Source organism: Rutidosis leptorrhynchoides, chromosome 4 (assembly GCF_046630445.1).
Source record: "Rutidosis leptorrhynchoides isolate AG116_Rl617_1_P2 chromosome 4, CSIRO_AGI_Rlap_v1, whole genome shotgun sequence".
Classification (NCBI taxonomy): domain Eukaryota; kingdom Viridiplantae; phylum Streptophyta; class Magnoliopsida; order Asterales; family Asteraceae; genus Rutidosis; species Rutidosis leptorrhynchoides.
Window position 1 is genome coordinate 552,244,058 of NC_092336.1, and position 18,383 is coordinate 552,262,440.

At 34.3% G+C, this 18,383-nt stretch overlaps 1 protein-coding gene across 1 annotated transcript in view; it reads left to right on the forward strand.

Annotated features, from left to right (window-relative positions):
• The window catches only part of LOC139845229 (dynamin-like protein ARC5), a 54,194-nt gene extending 36,367 nt beyond the window's left edge, over positions 1-17,827 (forward strand). The window contains exon 6 of the mRNA XM_071835473.1: positions 17,682-17,827. The gene's annotated coding sequence lies outside the window, so the exon portion shown is untranslated. The remainder of the gene's footprint in view (positions 1-17,681) is intronic.
• The last annotated feature ends 556 nt before the right edge of the window (positions 17,828-18,383 follow it).

The following is an 18,383-nucleotide window of genomic DNA, read 5'->3' on the forward strand; positions in this document are numbered from 1 at the left end:
CACAAGTGACGGAGTCGGTAATTGGGGTAAGAAATGAGGTTTTTAGATTATTACGGGACTGTTGGACATTACGTAACCCTCGTCCCTTTAATGACGTTACAACACGCTGTCTTATCAACGGCCATAACGGTTATGTTGCACAAGACCAAGGATGGGAAGTAGTCCTAGTAAAACCAGAATGCATGACTTGTTTCTGGACGTATGAATTACGTGTCTTTATTGCCTTTGCTGAACGACTTGTGTACTAGCTAGAATTGTCTTCACAACTATCTTGTATCAAAGTTATTGTGTGCTATATTTCATGCTTTATGTAAAATAAGCGGTATTGTAAGTTTGTAAAATATTGTATAAAAGTTTGAACGCGAAATATTATTATAATCAGTTTTTCATATAGAATTGTAGTAGTTGAATTGTATATTAGCTACTAAGTATGAACTTAACGGGTAGGTACTACCCAAATTTAAACTTATAAAACGCTAATATGAAGAAAAAGCTTTTATAAATGAGTTCATATTATGCTACGAAATACTATTAACTACTCTTAATATTCTGTATGATTAACTTGTTCCATTTAACTATTTTGAAGGAAATGGCACCGACTACTCGACACACCGTGAATATGAATGAAGAGGAATTCCGTACTTTTCTAGCTTCAAACATAGCCGCAGTACAGGCTGCGCTACATACCAACAATAACCTTGGATCTAGCAGTACAGGAAATCGTGTAGGATGCACCTACAAAGAATTCACTGCCTGCAAACCTTTGGAATTTGATGGAACCGAAGGACCGATCGGATTGAAACGGTGGACCGAGAAGGTTGAATCGGTGTTTGCCATAAGTAAGTGTACTGAAGAGGACAAAGTGAAGTACGCTACGCATACCTTCACAGGTTCTGCGTTAACATGGTGGAATACCTATCTAGAGCAAGTAGGACAAGATGATGCGTACGCACTACCGTGGTCAGCATTCAAGCACTTGATGAACGAGAAGTACCGTCCCAGAACCGAGGTCAATAAGCTCAAGACAGAACTTAGAGGGTTACGAACCCAAGGATTTGATATTACCACGTACGAAAGACGATTCACAGAATTGTGCCTATTGTGTCCGGGAGCATTCGAAGATGAGGAAGAGAAGATCGACGCGTTTGTGAAAGGATTACCGGAAAGAATCCAAGAAGATATAAGTTCACACGAGCCCGCCTCCATACAACAGGCATGTAGAATGGCTCACAAACTAGTGAACCAGATTGAAGAAAGAATTAAAGAACAGACTGCTGAAGAGGCCAATGTGAAGCAAGTCAAAAGAAAGTGGGAGGAAAACGGTGATAAGAATCACCAATACAACAACAACAGCAATTACAACAATAATCGCAACAATTATCCCAACAATCGCAATATCAATCGCAACTACAACAAACGGCCCAACAACAACAACAACAACAACAACAACAACAACAACTACAACAATCATCCCAACAATAATAATAACCGCAACAACAACAACAACAATCAGAAGCAGCTATGCCAAAGGTGTGAAAAGAATCACTCGGGGTTCTGCACCAAATTTTGCAACAAGTGTAAAAGAAATGGTCATAGCTCAGCAAAGTGTGAGGTCTACGGACCAGGGGTTAATAGAACGAAAGGAACAAATGGTATCGGAACGAGTAATGGCGGAGCAAGTAGTGTCGGAGCAAGTTATGCCAATGTAGTTTGTTATAAATGTGGAAAACCATGCCACATTATTAGAAATTGCCCGAACCAGGAGAACACGAATGGACAAGGCCGTGGAAGAGTTTTCAATATTAATGCGGTAGAGGCACAGGAAGACCCGGAGCTTGTTACGGGTACGTTTCTTATTGACAATAAATCTGCTTACGTTTTATTTGATTCGGGTGCGGATAGAAGCTATATGAGTAGAGATTTTTGTGCTAAATTAAGTTGTCCATTGACGCCTTTGGATAGTAAATTTTTACTCGAATTAGCAAATGGTAAATTAATTTCAGCAGATAATATATGTCGGAATCGAGAAATTAAACTGGTTAGCGAAACATTTAAGATTGATTTGATACCAGTAGAGTTAGGGAGTTTTGATGTGATAATCGGTATGGACTGGTTGAAAGAAGTGAAAGCGGAGATCGTTTGTTACAAAAATGCAATTCGCATTATACGAGAAAAAGGAAAACCCTTAATGGTGTACGGAGAAAAGGGCAACACGAAGCTACATCTTATTAGTAATTTGAAGGCACAAAAACTAATAAGAAAAGGTTGCTATGCTGTTCTAGCACACGTCGAGAAAGTACAAACTGAAGAAAAGAGCATCAATGATGTTCCCATTGCAAAAGAATTTCCCGATGTATTTCCGAAAGAATTACCGGGATTACCCCCACATCGATCCGTTGAATTTCAAATAGATCTTGTGCCAGGAGCTGCACCAATAGCTCGTGCTCCTTACAGACTCGCACCCAGCGAGATGAAAGAACTACAAAGCCAATTACAAGAACTTTTAGAGCGTGGTTTCATTCGACCAAGCACATCACCGTGGGGAGCTCCTGTTTTGTTTGTCAAGAAGAAAGATGGTACATTCAGGTTGTGTATCGACTACCGAGAGTTGAACAAACTTACCATCAAGAACCGCTACCCACTACCGAGAATCGATGACTTATTTGATCAACTACAAGGCTCGTCTGTTTATTCAAAGATTGACTTACGTTCCGGGTATCATCAAATGCGGGTGAAAGAAGATGATATTCCAAAGACTGCTTTCAGAACACGTTACGGTCATTACGAGTTTATGGTCATGCCGTTTGGTTTAACTAATGCACCAGCTGTGTTCATGGACCTTATGAACCAAGTGTGTGGACCATACCTTGACAAGTTTGTCATTGTTTTCATTGATGACATACTTATTTACTCAAAGAATGACCAAGAACACGGTGAACATTTGAGAAAGGTGTTAGAAGTATTGAGGAAGGAAGAATTGTATGCTAAGTTTTCAAAGTGTGCATTTTGGTTGGAAGAAGTTCAATTCCTCGGTCACATAGTGAACAAAGAAGGTATTAAGGTGGATCCGGCAAAGATAGAAACTGTTGAAAAGTGGGAAACCCCGAAAACTCCGAAACACATACGCCAGTTTTTAGGACTAGCTGGTTACTACAGAAGGTTCATCCAAGACTTTTCCAGAATAGCAAAACCCTTGACTGCATTAACGCATAAAGGGAAGAAATTTGAATGGAATGATGAACAAGAGAAAGCGTTTCAGTTATTGAAGAAAAAGCTAACTACGGCACCTATATTGTCATTGCCTGAAGGGAATGATGATTTTGTGATTTATTGTGATGCATCAAAGCAAGGTCTCGGTTGTGTATTAATGCAACGAACGAAGGTGATTGCTTATGCGTCTAGACAATTGAAGATTCACGAACAAAATTATACGACGCATGATTTGGAATTAGGCGCGGTTGTTTTTGCATTAAAGACTTGGAGGCACTACTTATATGGGGTCAAAAGTATTATATATACCGACCACAAAAGTCTTCAACACATATTTAATCAGAAACAACTGAATATGAGGCAGCGTAGGTGGATTGAATTATTGAATGATTACGACTTTGAGATTCGTTACCACCCGGGGAAGGCAAATGTGGTAGCCGATGCCTTGAGCAGGAAGGACAGAGAACCCATTCGAGTAAAATCTATGAATATAATGATTCATAATAACATTACTACTCAAATAAAGGAGGCGCAACAAGGAGTTTTAAAAGAGGGAAATTTAAAGGATGAAATACCCAAAGGATCGGAGAAGCATCTTAATATTCGGGAAGACGGAACCCGGTATAGGGCTGAAAGGATTTGGGTACCAAAATTTGGAGATATTAGAGAAATGGTACTTAGAGAAGCTCATAAAACCAGATACTCAATACATCCTGGAACGGGGAAGATGTACAAGGATCTCAAGAAACATTTTTGGTGGCCGGGTATGAAAGCCGATGTTGCTAAATACGTAGGAGAATGTTTGACGTGTTCTAAGGTCAAAGCTGAGCATCAGAAACCATCAGGTCTACTTCAACAACCCGAAATCCCGGAATGGAAATGGGAAAACATTACCATGGATTTCATCACTAAATTGCCAAGGACTGCAAGTGGTTTTGATACTATTTGGGTAATAGTTGATCGTCTCACCAAATCAGCACACTTCCTACCAATAAGAGAAGATGACAAGATGGAGAAGTTAGCACGACTGTATTTGAAGGAAGTCGTCTCCAGACATGGAATACCAATCTCTATTATCTCTGATAGGGATGGCAGATTTATTTCAAGATTCTGGCAGACATTACAGCAAGCATTAGGAACTCGTCTAGACATGAGTACTGCCTATCATCCACAAACTGATGGGCAGAGCGAAAGGACGATACAAACGCTTGAAGACATGCTACGAGCATGTGTTATTGATTTCGGAAACAGTTGGGATCGACATCTACCATTAGCAGAATTTTCCTACAACAACAGCTACCATTCAAGCATTGAGATGGCGCCGTTTGAAGCACTTTATGGTAGAAAGTGCAGGTCTCCGATTTGTTGGAGTGAAGTGGGGGATAGACAGATTACGGGTCCAGAGATTATACAAGAAACTACCGAGAAGATCATCCAAATTCAACAACGGTTGAAAACCGCCCAAAGTCGACAAAAGAGCTACGCTGACATTAAAAGAAAAGATATAGAATTTGAAATTGGAGAGATGGTCATGCTTAAAGTTGCACCTTGGAAAGGCGTTGTTCGATTTGGTAAACGAGGGAAATTAAATCCAAGGTATATTGGACCATTCAAGATTATTGATCGTGTCGGACCAGTAGCTTACCGACTAGAGTTACCTCAACAACTCGCGGCTGTACATAACACTTTCCACGTCTCGAATTTAAAGAAATGTTTTGCTAAAGAAGATCTCACTATTCCGTTAGATGAAATCCAAATCAACGAAAAACTTCAATTCATCGAAGAACCCGTCGAAATAATGGATCGTGAGGTTAAAAGACTTAAGCAAAACAAGATACCAATTGTTAAGGTTCGATGGAATGCTCGTAGAGGACCCGAGTTCACCTGGGAGCGTGAAGATCAGATGAAGAAGAAATACCCGCATCTATTTATAGAAGATTCGTCAACACCTTCAACAGCTTAAAATTTCGGGACGAAATTTATTTAACGGGTAGGTACTGTAGTGACCCGAACTTTTCCATGTTTATATATATTAATTGAGATTGATATTTACATGATTAAATGTTTCCAACATGTTAAGCAATCAAACTTGTTAAGACTTGATTAATTGAAATATGTTTCATATAGACAATTGACCACCCAAGTTGACCGGTGATTCACGAACGTTAAAACTTGTAAAAACTATATGATGACATATATATGGATATATATATATAGTTAACATGATACTATGATAAGTAAACATATCATTAAGTATATTAACAATGAACTACATATGTAAAAACAAGACTACTAACTTAATGATTTTTAAACGAGACATATATGTAACGATTATCGTTGTAACGACATTTAATGTATATATATCATATTAAGAGATATTCGTACATCATAATATCATGATAATATAATAATTTAAAATCTCTTTTGATATTATAAACATTGGGTTAACAACATTTAACAAGATCGTTAACCTAAAGGTTTCAAAACAACATTTACATGTAACGACTAACGATGACTTAACGACTCAGTTAAAATGTATATACATGTAGTGTTTTAATATGTATTTATACACTTTTGAAAGACTTCAATACACTTATCAAAATACTTCTACTTAACAAAAATGCTTACAATTACATCCTCGTTCAGTTTCATCAACAATTCTACTCGTATGCACCCGTATTCGTACTCGTACAATACACAGCTTTTAGATGTATGTACTATTGGTATATACACTCCAATGATCAGCTCTTAGCAGCCCATGTGAGTCACCTAACACATGTGGGAACCATCATTTGGCAACTAGCATGAAATATCTCATAAAATTACAAAAATATGAGTAATCATTCATGACTTATTTACATGAAAACAAAATTACATATCCTTTATATCTAATCCATACACCAACGACTAAAAACACCTACAAACACTTTCATTCTTCAATTTTCTTCATCTAAGTGATCTCTCTCAAGTTCTATCTTCAAGTTCTAAGTGTTCTTCATAAATTCCAAAAGTTCTAGTTTCATAAAATCAAGAATACTTTCAAGTTTGCTAGCTCACTTCCAATCTTGTAAGGTGATCATCCAACCTCAAGAAATCTTTGTTTCTTACAGTAGGTTATCATTCTAATACAAGGTAATAATCATATTCAAACTTTGGTTCAATTTCTATAACTATAACAATCTTATTTCAAGTGATGATCTTACTTGAACTTGTTTTCGTGTCATGATTCTGCTTCAAGAACTTCGAGCCATCCAAGGATCCATTGAAGCTAGATCCATTTTTCTCTTTTCCAGTAGGTTTATCCAAGGAACTTAAGGTAGTAATGATGTTCATAACATCATTCGATTCATACATATAAAGCTATCTTATTCGAAGGTTTAAACTTGTAATCATTAGAACATAGTTTAGTTAATTCTAAACTTGTTCGCAAACAAAAGTTAATCCTTCTAACTTGACTTTTAAAATCAACTAAACACATGTTCTATATCTATATGATATGCTAACTTAATGATTTAAAACCTGGAAACACGAAAAACACCGTAAAACTGGATTTACGCCGTCGTAGTAACACCGCGGGCTGTTTTGGGTTAGTTAATTAAAAACTATGATAAACTTTGATTTAAAAGTTGTTATTCTGAGAAAATGATTTTTATTATGAACATGAAACTATATCCAAAAATTATGGTTAAACTCAAAGTGGAAGTATGTTTTCTAAAATGGTCATCTAGACGTCGTTCTTTCGACTAAAATGACTACCTTTACAAAAACGACTTGTAACTTATTTTTCCGACTATAAACCTATACTTTTCTGTTTAGATTCATAAAATAGAGTTCAATATGAAACCATAGCAATTTGATTCACTCAAAACGGATTTAAAATGAAGAAGTTATGGGTAAAACAAGATTGGATAATTTTTCTCATTTTAGCTACGTGAAAATTGGTAACAAATCTATTCCAACCATAACTTAATCAACTTGTATTGTATATTATGTAATCTTGAGATACCATAGACACGTATACAATGTTTCGACCTATCATGTCGACACATCTATATATATTTCGGAACAACCATAGACACTCTATATGTGAATGTTGGAGTTAGCTATACAGGGTTGAGGTTGATTCCAAAATATATATAGTTTGAGTTGTGATCAATACTGAGATAAGTATACACTGGATCGTGGATTGATTCAAGATAATATTTATCGATTTATTTCTGTACATCTAACTGTGGACAACTAGTTGTAGGTTACTAACGAGGACAGCTGACTTAATAAACTTAAAACATCAAAATATATTAAAAGTGTTGTAAATATATTTTGAACATACTTTGATATATATGTATATATTGTTATAGGTTCGTGAATCAACCAGTGGCCAAGTCTTACTTCCCGACGAAGTAAAAATCTGTGAAAGTGAGTTATAGTCCCACTTTTAAAATCTAATATTTTTGGGATGAGAATACATGCAGGTTTTATAAATGATTTACAAAATAGACACAAGTACGTGAAACTACATTCTATGGTTGAATTATCGAAATCGAATATGCCCCTTTTTATTAAGTCTGGTAATCTAAGAATTAGGGAACAGACACCCTAATTGACGCGAATCCTAAAGATAGATCTATTGGGCCTAACAAACCCCATCCAAAGTACCGGATGCTTTAGTACTTCGAAATTTATATCATATCCGAAGGGTGTCCCGGAATGATGGGGATATTCTTATATATGCATCTTGTTATTGTCGGTTACCAGGTGTTCACCATATGAATGATTTTTATCTCTATGTATGGGATGTGTATTGAAATATGAAATCTTGTGGTCTATTGTTACGATTTGATATATATAGGTTAAACCTATAACTCACCAACATTTTTGTTGACGTTTAAAGCATGTTTATTCTCAGGTGAATATTAAGAGCTTCCGCTGTTGCATACTAAAATAAGGACAAGATTTGGAGTCCATGTTTGTATGATATTGTGTAAAAACTGCATTCAAGAAACTGATTTCGATGTAACATATTTGTATTGTAAACCATTATGTAATGGTCGTGTGTAAACAGGATATTTTAGATTATCATTATTTGATAATCTACGTAAAGCTTTTTAAACCTTTATTTATGAAATAAAGGTTATGGTTTGTTTTAAAAATGAATGCAGTCTTTGAAAAACGTCTCATATAGAGGTCAAAACCTCGCAATGAAATCAATTAATATGGAACGTTTTTAATCAATAAGAACGGGACATTTCACCAGCTATCATATCAGGTACCAAATAACTATGTACCTACTCGACCTGCTCATTTTCCGCCACATAGCCCCGATATCCGACCACCCTTTAACCGGTATGACTATAACCAAGCCTATCAGAACACCTATAACCAACAATGGAACCCACCCGATGAGATGAACTGGAACCCCTATCCAGACTGATTTAGTTCCAATTGGTTATTTTTATGATTTTTTATGTTTTTATCTTTTGACTTTTTCATGTTTAAACTTATGTTATTGGATAAATTTGTGTAATTTTTATTATTTTATTATTATTGTGTACTAATATTTCATATTTAGAATTTGAAAGTGGGATATTAAGTCCCATTTCAAATTGCCATGCATGATTATACTTGTATGTATGTATATTGTCGATTGTTCAAAACAGGGTAAAACAGCGCATTTTCAAAGACTAGCATTAAGTTCAGCAAAAGCTACTAATTTTGACGATAAGATGACAAATAAATATGATGTCACAACAGACGGAATGAACAAATGATGTGCACCATTTATCATTCAGCAAACAAACGCCAATATATTTGACAACTTTGGTAAAATTTAATCATTTTCACACAAATCACCCTCAATAATTTAAATTGTTACTGATTTCTTGCAAATGAGGGCATTGCAAGATCTTAAGTGTGGGAAGGGGTTAAATTCTTTCGAATTTTAAAAATTTTTTACTTTATACACTTGGTAACCATTAAAAATACTAGTAACGTAGTAGTTGTATTAGAATCTAGTGCTCTCTGATAATAAAGAACTGCCCTAGTCTTATATACTGACTACCCAATTCTAGTAAAATTTTTCAAAATTTTCAATTAAATGAACTCAAAATCATGTTTATACATATTTATGAACGATAAAACTAGGTGTTAACACCGAAATTATTGTTACCTCGGAAAGGACATAAATTGAGAAACAAACCAAAATGTTGAAATTCATTTAAAATGGAATAGAGGACGATAAAAAAGGAAAATAAAAGCCAAGTGTGGGAAAATTTACCAAGTTATCTTAAACATATGTCACATATATCTGTAACAAATAACTGAAAATACTTTTGCTTTGGACTAAACTAAACTGTTTTACCCAATGAAAGAAAAGAAAAGATGGATCTACACGATGAATCAATTCCATCATTAAAAGGAAGTAAAGTCTTCCGAAAAAGAAACGCGCTTCTTGATTTAGGTCATGAAGTTGTCATCCAGACCAGCTGTAGGTTGACGAAAAATCTAGAAAAGTCATCACTAAAATCAGCAGGAAATCCACGGACCTCAGCATTAAACAGGGTCGCCAAGTGGTCAGATTTATCCTAACCATGAGAAGGATTTATCTCGTACAATGGGGGGGCACCATGCAAATTAGCTGGATAAGACTAATGAATCAGATCCCCAGAAAGGATAATCTCCTTAAAGATTAAAAATCAGCTTTTAAGACTGATATTACTCAATCCTAGAGATTGACCTTAAAGATTGAGAATTCAAACTCATGGAATTCAATGATATCTAAACTCGAGCTTGAACGAGAAAATATTTTGATCAAAATTACAAACCGATTTGTTTTCTGAAAACCCTATTTTTAATGCGTTCATTACCATTGAACGTGAAATCCTAAGAATTCACCTGGAATTCATTAGGTCACCTGAACCAAATCGGGTGTCAACCGTAAGAACGGTGGTTGCATAGTGGTCAAAGACAGGACCTTGTGCCATACCGAAAAATCATAAGGGTAAGCTTTACTATTGCTCCTACCAAGGATAGTAATTGCGTCCGACACGTTATAGACCATAATTAAAAGCATGTCAGGGAACATTGCCTTAACAGTTGCTTGTTCAACGCTTTCCTTTTCAACCGGACGGTAGTTTACCGAAAGGTAATATACGGGACAAGTAAACTGGACGTGTTGCTTTCCAAATACAAGGTTAGCAAGTGGGTGACACAAAACCGCAAGTTTTGAGCTAAAATTTTCAAATCTAAAACCTACCAAACCCACAAAAATATTTTGCAAACACCGGTAAAGGGTTATTCCGGAAAACTTATCTAGGGTAAAAACTAGATTTAATTTTCAAAAGATCAAATGTTTTCATAAAGATCCAATTTCCTTAATGGATCTAAATTTTTATAGTCATGTGGGACTGTAAACCATATCGTTACTACCATTGTTTATACCACCGTATAGAAAATCACTGATGTACAAAGTGTGAAGAATAAAGAAGTGATTCTAGTATTTCAAGACGATATTGCTTGAGGACAAGCAACGCTCAAGTGTGGGAATATTTGATAATGCTAAAAACGAACATATATTTCATAGCATTATTCCTCAAGAAAGACAAGCTTTTAGTTGCAATTGTTCTATTTACAAGTGATATTCGTTTAAATAATAAAAGGTGAAGACAAAAGACAGATTCGATGAATTGAAGACGCAAAGGTCCAAAAAACTAAAAAGTACAAGATACAATAAAAAAAGGTTCAAATTATTGATGAGGAACGTCTAAAAACGACAAGAGTACAAGTTACAAAACGCAAAGTACAAAATATAAAATTGTACGCGAGGACGTTCGAAAATCCGGAACCGGGAACGGAGTCAACTCTCAATGCTCGACGCAACGGACTAAAAATTACAAGTCAACTATGCACATAAATATAATATAATATTTAAATAATTCTTATAATTATTTAATATATTATATTATTTATAAAACGTCGGCACAAGGAAACAAGCAACATGTGAACTCTCCCAGCTGGCCATGCGATCGCATGGCCAGGAAGAAGAAAGTCCATGCGATCGCATGGCATGAAAAGTCAGGCCACATCTCCTATAAAATCGAGTTTTGGTGAACCAAAAATCCATCCATCAATCTCTCTTCTCTCATATATACGTAAAATATATATAATTTATATTTTAATTTTAATTTTAATTATAATTCTAATAATAAGGGTATGTTAGCGAATGTTGTAAGGGTGTAAGTCGAAATTCTGTCCGTGTAACGCTACGCTATTTTTAATCATTGTAAGTTATGTTCAACCTTTTTATATTAATGTCTCGTAGCTAAGTTATTATTATGCTTATTTAAAACAAAGTAATCATGATGTTAGGCTAATTACTAAAATTGGGTAATTGGGCTTTGTACCATAATTGGGGTTTGGACAAAAGAACGACACTTGTGGAAATTAGACTATGGGCTATTAATGGGCTTTATATTTGTTTAACTAAATGAAAGTTTGTTAATGTTAATATAAAGATTTACAATTGGGCGTCCCTATAAATTACCATATACACTCAATCGGACACGATGGGCGGGGTATTTATATGTACGAATAATCGTTCATTTAACCGGACACGGGAATGGATTAATAGTCTATGGAATCATTAAAACAGGGGTGAAATTACATTCAAGGGTAATTGGTGTAATTGTTAACAAAGTAGTAAAACCTTGGTTTACACGCAGTCGATAAACTGGTGTATTCATTAAAACAAAGTATTAAAACCTTGTTACAATTCGAATCCCCAATTAGTTGGAATATTTAACTTCGGGTATAAGAATAATTTGATGAGGACACTCGCACTTTATATTTATGACTGATGGACTGTTATGGACAAAAACCAGACGGACATATTAAATAATCCAGGACAAAGGACAATTAACCCATGGGCATAAAACTAAAATCAACACGTCAAACATCATGATTACGGAAGTTTAAATAAGCATAATTCTTTTATTTCATATTTAATTTCCTTTATTTTATATTTAATTGCACTTCTAATTATCGCACTTTTATTTATCGTTATTTAATCGCACTTTTAATTATCGTACTTTTTAATTATCGCAAGTTTATTTTATCGCACTTTTATTATTCGCAATTTCATTATCGTTATTTACTTTACGCTTTAAATTAAGTCTTTTATTTATTTAATATTTTACATTAGGTTTTAATTGCGACTAAAGTTTTAAAATCTACAAACCGGTCATTAAACGGTAAAAACCCCCCTTTATAATAATAATATTACTTATATATATGTTTGTATTTTTATAAAAGTAAATTAATATAGCGTTGAGCTTTGTTTAAAGATTTCCCTGTGGAACGAACCGGACTTACTAAAAACTACACTACTTTACGATTAGGTACACTGCCTATAAGTGTTGTAGCAAGGTTTAAGTATATCCATTCTATAAATAAATAAATATCTTGTGTAAAATTGTATCGTATTTAATAGTTTTTCCTGCTAAAATTAATAACTATTTTATATACACCTCGCATAACATCAATAATGATTCATAATAACCTTACTACTCAAATAAAGGAGGCGCAACAAGGAGTTTTAAAAGAGGGAAATTTAAAGGATGAAATACCCAAAGGATCGGAGAAGCATCTTAATATTCGGGAAGACGGAACCCGGTATAGGGCTGAAAGGATTTGGGTACCAAAATTTGGAGATATGAGAGAAATGGTACTTAGAGAAGCTCATAAAACCAGATACTCAATACATCCTGGAACGGGGAAGATGTACAAGGATCTCAAGAAACATTTTTGGTGGCCGGGTATGAAAGCCGATGTTGCTAAATACGTAGGAGAATGTTTGACGTGTTCTAAGGTCAAAGCTGAGCATCAGAAACCATCAGGTCTACTTCAACAACCCGAAATCCCGGAATGGAAATGGGAAAATATTACCATGGATTTCATCACTAAATTGCCAAGGACTGCAAGTGGTTTTGATACTATTTGGGTAATAGTTGATCGTCTCACCAAATCAGCACACTTCCTACCAATAAGAGAAGATGACAAGATGGAGAAGTTAGCACGACTGTATTTGAAGGAAGTCATCTCCAGACATGGAATACCAATCTCTATTATCTCTGATAGGGATGGCAGATTTATTTCAAGATTCTGGCAGACATTACAGCAAGCATTAGGAACTCGTCTAGACATGAGTACTGCCTATCATCCACAAACTGATGGGCAGAGCGAAAGGACGATACAAACGCTTGAAGACATGCTACGAGCATGTGTTATTGATTTCGGAAACAGTTGGGATCGACATCTACCGTTAGCAGAATTTTCCTACAACAACAGCTACCATTCAAGCATTGAGATGGCGCCGTTTGAAGCACTTTATGGTAGAAAGTGCAGGTCTCCGATTTGTTGGAGTGAAGTGGGGGACAGACAAATTACGGGTCCGGAGATTATACAAGAAACTACCGAGAAGATCATCCAAATTCAACAACGGTTGAAAACCGCCCAAAGTCGACAAAAGAGCTACGCTGACATTAAAAGAAAAGATATAGAATTTGAAATTGGAGAGATGGTCATGCTTAAAGTTGCACCTTGGAAAGGCGTTGTTCGATTTGGTAAACGAGGTAAATTAAATCCAAGGTATATTGGACCATTCAAGATTATTGATCGTGTCGGACCAGTAGCTTACCGACTTGAGTTACCTCAACAACTCGCGGCTGTACATAACACTTTCCACGTCTCGAATTTGAAGAAATGTTTTGCTAAAGAAGATCTCACTATTCCGTTAGATGAAATTCAAATCAACGAAAAACTTCAATTCATCGAAGAACCCGTCGAAATAATGGATTGTGAGGTTAAAAGACTTAAGCAAAACAAGATACCAATTGTTAAGGTTCGATGGAATGCTCGTAGAGGACCCGAGTTCACCTGGGAGCGTGAAGATCAGATGAAGAAGAAATACCCGCATCTATTTCCAGAAGATTCGTCAACACCTTCAACAGCTTAAAATTTCGGGACGAAATTTATTTAACGGGTAGGTACTGTAATGACCCGAACTTTTCCATGTTTATATATATTAATTGAGATTGATATTTACATGATTAAATGTTTCCAACATGTTAAGCAATCAAACTTGTTAAGACTTGATTAATTGAAATATGTTTCATATAGACAATTGACCACCCAAGTTGACCGGTGATTCACGAACGTTAAAACTTGTAAAAACTATACAATGACATATATATGGTTATATATATAGTTAACATGATTTAATTATAAGTATGTATCTCATTAGGTATTTTAACAATAAGTTATATACATAAAAATGAGACTATTAATTTAAGAAACTCGAAAACGATATATATAACGATTATCGTTATAACAACGTCTTACTAGGTACATATGAATCATATTAAGATATTGATACACTTGGTTAATTATGTTAAATGATAAGTAAATATATTATTAAGTGTATTAACAATGAAATACATCTGTAAAAATAAGACTACTAACTTAATGATTTCGAAACGAGACATATATGTAACGATTATCGTTGTAACGACATTTAACTGTATATATATCATACTAAGATATATTATATATCATAATATCATGATAACATAATAATTTAAAATCTCATTTGATATTATAAACATTGGGTTAACAACATTTAACAAGATCGTTAACCTAAAGGTTTCAAAACAACACTTACATGTAACGACTAACGATGACTTAACGACTCAGTTAAAATGTATATACATGTAGTGTTTTAATATGTATTTATACACTTTTGAAAGACTTCAATACACTTATCAAAATACTTCTACTTAACAAAAATGCTTACAATTACATCCTCGTTCAGTTTCATCAACAATTCTACTCGTATGCACCCGTATTCGTACTCGTACAATACACAGCTTTTAGATGTATGTACTATTGGTATATACACTCCAATGATCAGCTCTTAGCAGCCCATGTGAGTCACCTAACACATGTGGGAACCATCATTTGGCAACTAGCATGAAATATCTCATAAAATTACAAAAATATGAGTAATCATTCATGACTTATTTACATGAAAACAAAATTACATATCCTTTATATCTAATCCATACACCAACGACCAAAAACACCTACAAACACTTTCATTCTTCAATTTTCTTCATCTAATTGATCTCTCTCAAGTTCTATCTTCAAGTTCTAAGTGTTCTTCATAAATTCCAAAAGTTCTAGTTTCATAAAATCAAGAATACTTTCAAGTTTGCTAGCTCACTTCCAATCTTGTAAGGTGATCATCCAACCTCAAGAAATCTTTGTTTCTTACAGTAGCTTATCATTCTAATACAAGGTAATAATCATATTCAAACTTTGGTTCAATTTCTATAACTATAACAATCTTATTTCAAGTGATGATCTTACTTGAACTTGTTTTCGTGTCATGATTCTGCTTCAAGAACTTCGAGCCATCCAAGGATCCGTTGAAGCTAGATCCATTTTTCTCTTTTTCAGTAGGTTTATCCAAGGAACTTAAGGTAGTAATGATGTTCATAACATCATTCGATTCATACATAAAAAGCTATCTTATTCGAAGGTTTAAACTTGTAATCACTAGAACATAGTTTAGTTAATTCTAAACTTGTTCGCAAACAAAAGTTAATCCTTCTAACTTGACTTTTAAAATCAACTAAACACATGTTCTATATCTATATGATATGCTAACTTAATGATTTAAAACCTGGAAACACGAAAAACACCGTAAAACCGGATTTACGCCGTCGTAGTAACACCGCGGGCTGTTTTGGGTTAGTTAATTAAAAACTATGATAAACTTTGATTTAAAAGTTGTTATTCTGAGAAAATGATTTTTATTATGAACATGAAACTATATCCAAAAATTATGGTTAAACTCAAAGTGGAAGTATGTTTTCTAAAATTGTCATCTAGACGTCGTTCTTTCGACTGAAATGACTACCTTTACAAAAACGACTTGTAACTTATTTTTCCGACTATAAACCTATACTTTTTCTGTTTAGATTCATAAAATAGAGTTCAATATGAAACCATAGCAATTTGATTCACTCAAAACGGATTTAAAATGAAGAAGTTATGGGTAAAACAAGATTGGATAATTTTTCTCATTTTAGCTACGTGAAAATTGGTAACAAATCTATTCCAACCATAACTTAATCAACTTGTATTGTATATTATGTAATCTTGAGATACCATAGACACGTATACAATGTTTCGACCTATCATGTCGACACATCTATATATATTTCGGAACAACCATAGACACTCTATATGTGAATGTTGGAGTTAGCTATACAGGGTTGAGGTTGATTCCAAAATATATATAGTTTGAGTTGTGATCAATACTGAGATACGTATACACTGGGTCGTGGATTGATTCAAGATAATATTTATCGATTTATTTCTGTACATCTAACTGTGGACAACTAGTTATAGGTTACTAACGAGGACAGCTGACTTAATAAACTTAAAACATCAAAATATATTAAAAGTGTTGTAAATATATTTTGAACATACTTTGATATATATGTATATATTGTTATAGGTTCGTGAATCAACCAGTTGCCAAGTCTTACTTCCCGACGAAGTAAAAATCTGTGAAAGTGAGTTATAGTCCCACTTTTAAAATCTAATATTTTTGGGATGAGAATACATGCAGGTTTTATAAATGATTTACAAAATAGACACAAGTACGTGAAACTACATTCTATGGTTGAATTATCGAAATCGAATATGCCCCTTTTTATTAAGTCTGGTAATCTAAGAATTAGGGAACAGACACCCTAATTGACGCGAATCCTAAAGATAGATCTATTGGGCCTAACAAACCCCATCCAAAGTACCGGATGCTTTAGTACTTCGAAATTTATATCATATCCGAAGGGTGTCCCGGAATGATGGGGATATTCTTATATATGCATCTTGTTAATGTCGGTTACCAGGTGTTCACCATATGAATGATTTTTATCTCTATGTATGGGATGTGTATTGAAATATGAAATCTTGTGGTCTATTATTATGATTTGATATATATAGGTTAAACCTATAACTCACCAACATTTTTGTTGACGTTTTAAGCATGTTTATTCTCAGGTGATTATTAAGAGCTTCCGCTGTCGCATACTTAAATAAGGACGAGATTTGGAGTCCATGCTTGTATGATATTGTGTAAAAACTGCATTCAAGAAACTTATTTTGTTGTAACATATTTGTATTGTAAACCATTATGTAATGGTCGTGTGTAAACAGGATATTTTAGATTATCATTATTTGATAATCTACGTAAAGCTTTTTAAACCTTTATTGATGAAATAAAGGTTATGGTTTGTTTTAAAATGAATGCAGTCTTTGAAAAACGTCTCATATAGAGGTCAAAACCTCGCAACGAAATCAATTAATATGGAACGTTTTTAATCAATAAGAACGGGACATTTCAGAAGGAATCTTTTATCAAATACTTTTGGCAATATAAATTTAGCAGTGGAAAATGCAGATTATGTATATCATCCCCTGTTGACCAACTGTAAATGTATAGGTGGTAATATCAGCAATCAAAAGGAACATTTGGTCAATTCGGGTTATGTTTTCTATTTAACGAATCAAATGGTCAATATCATATAAAAGTTATGTCAAAAAAATCAGGTTGAAAGTTGTCTGAAGTGTATCGTCAAAAACTTCAAGTTTTATTTGCTTCAATGTACTTCATCCATTCTGAATAGTGATTATACTTCTGATCTACATTCTACTTCATTGTTCTGTTTTTTTTCTTCTTTCGGTTGTAGGTGAAACACTACAAGATGAGAGGGTTAAAGGAGGTGCACTAATTGGTATTGATGGCTCTCAGTTTTCACATAAACTAATCCCAGTAAGCTTAACAATATGTGTGTGTGTATATATATATACCTTAAAAGAGAGTTTTTATTACGTAATAAGTTTTTGAAAACCCCCTTAATCACCGTTAGATTAAAAAATTACTTTACAATACACCTTAATCCATCGATCATTAATCATCCACCAAAATTATTAGGTAATAGATCATCATTAGCTAAGTTCTTTGTCGTTAGTACCCATCTAATTAAAATAAACACGAGAGCTTCTAAGAAAATTAGGGGATCGATATACTAATGACATTCCATCGCTAT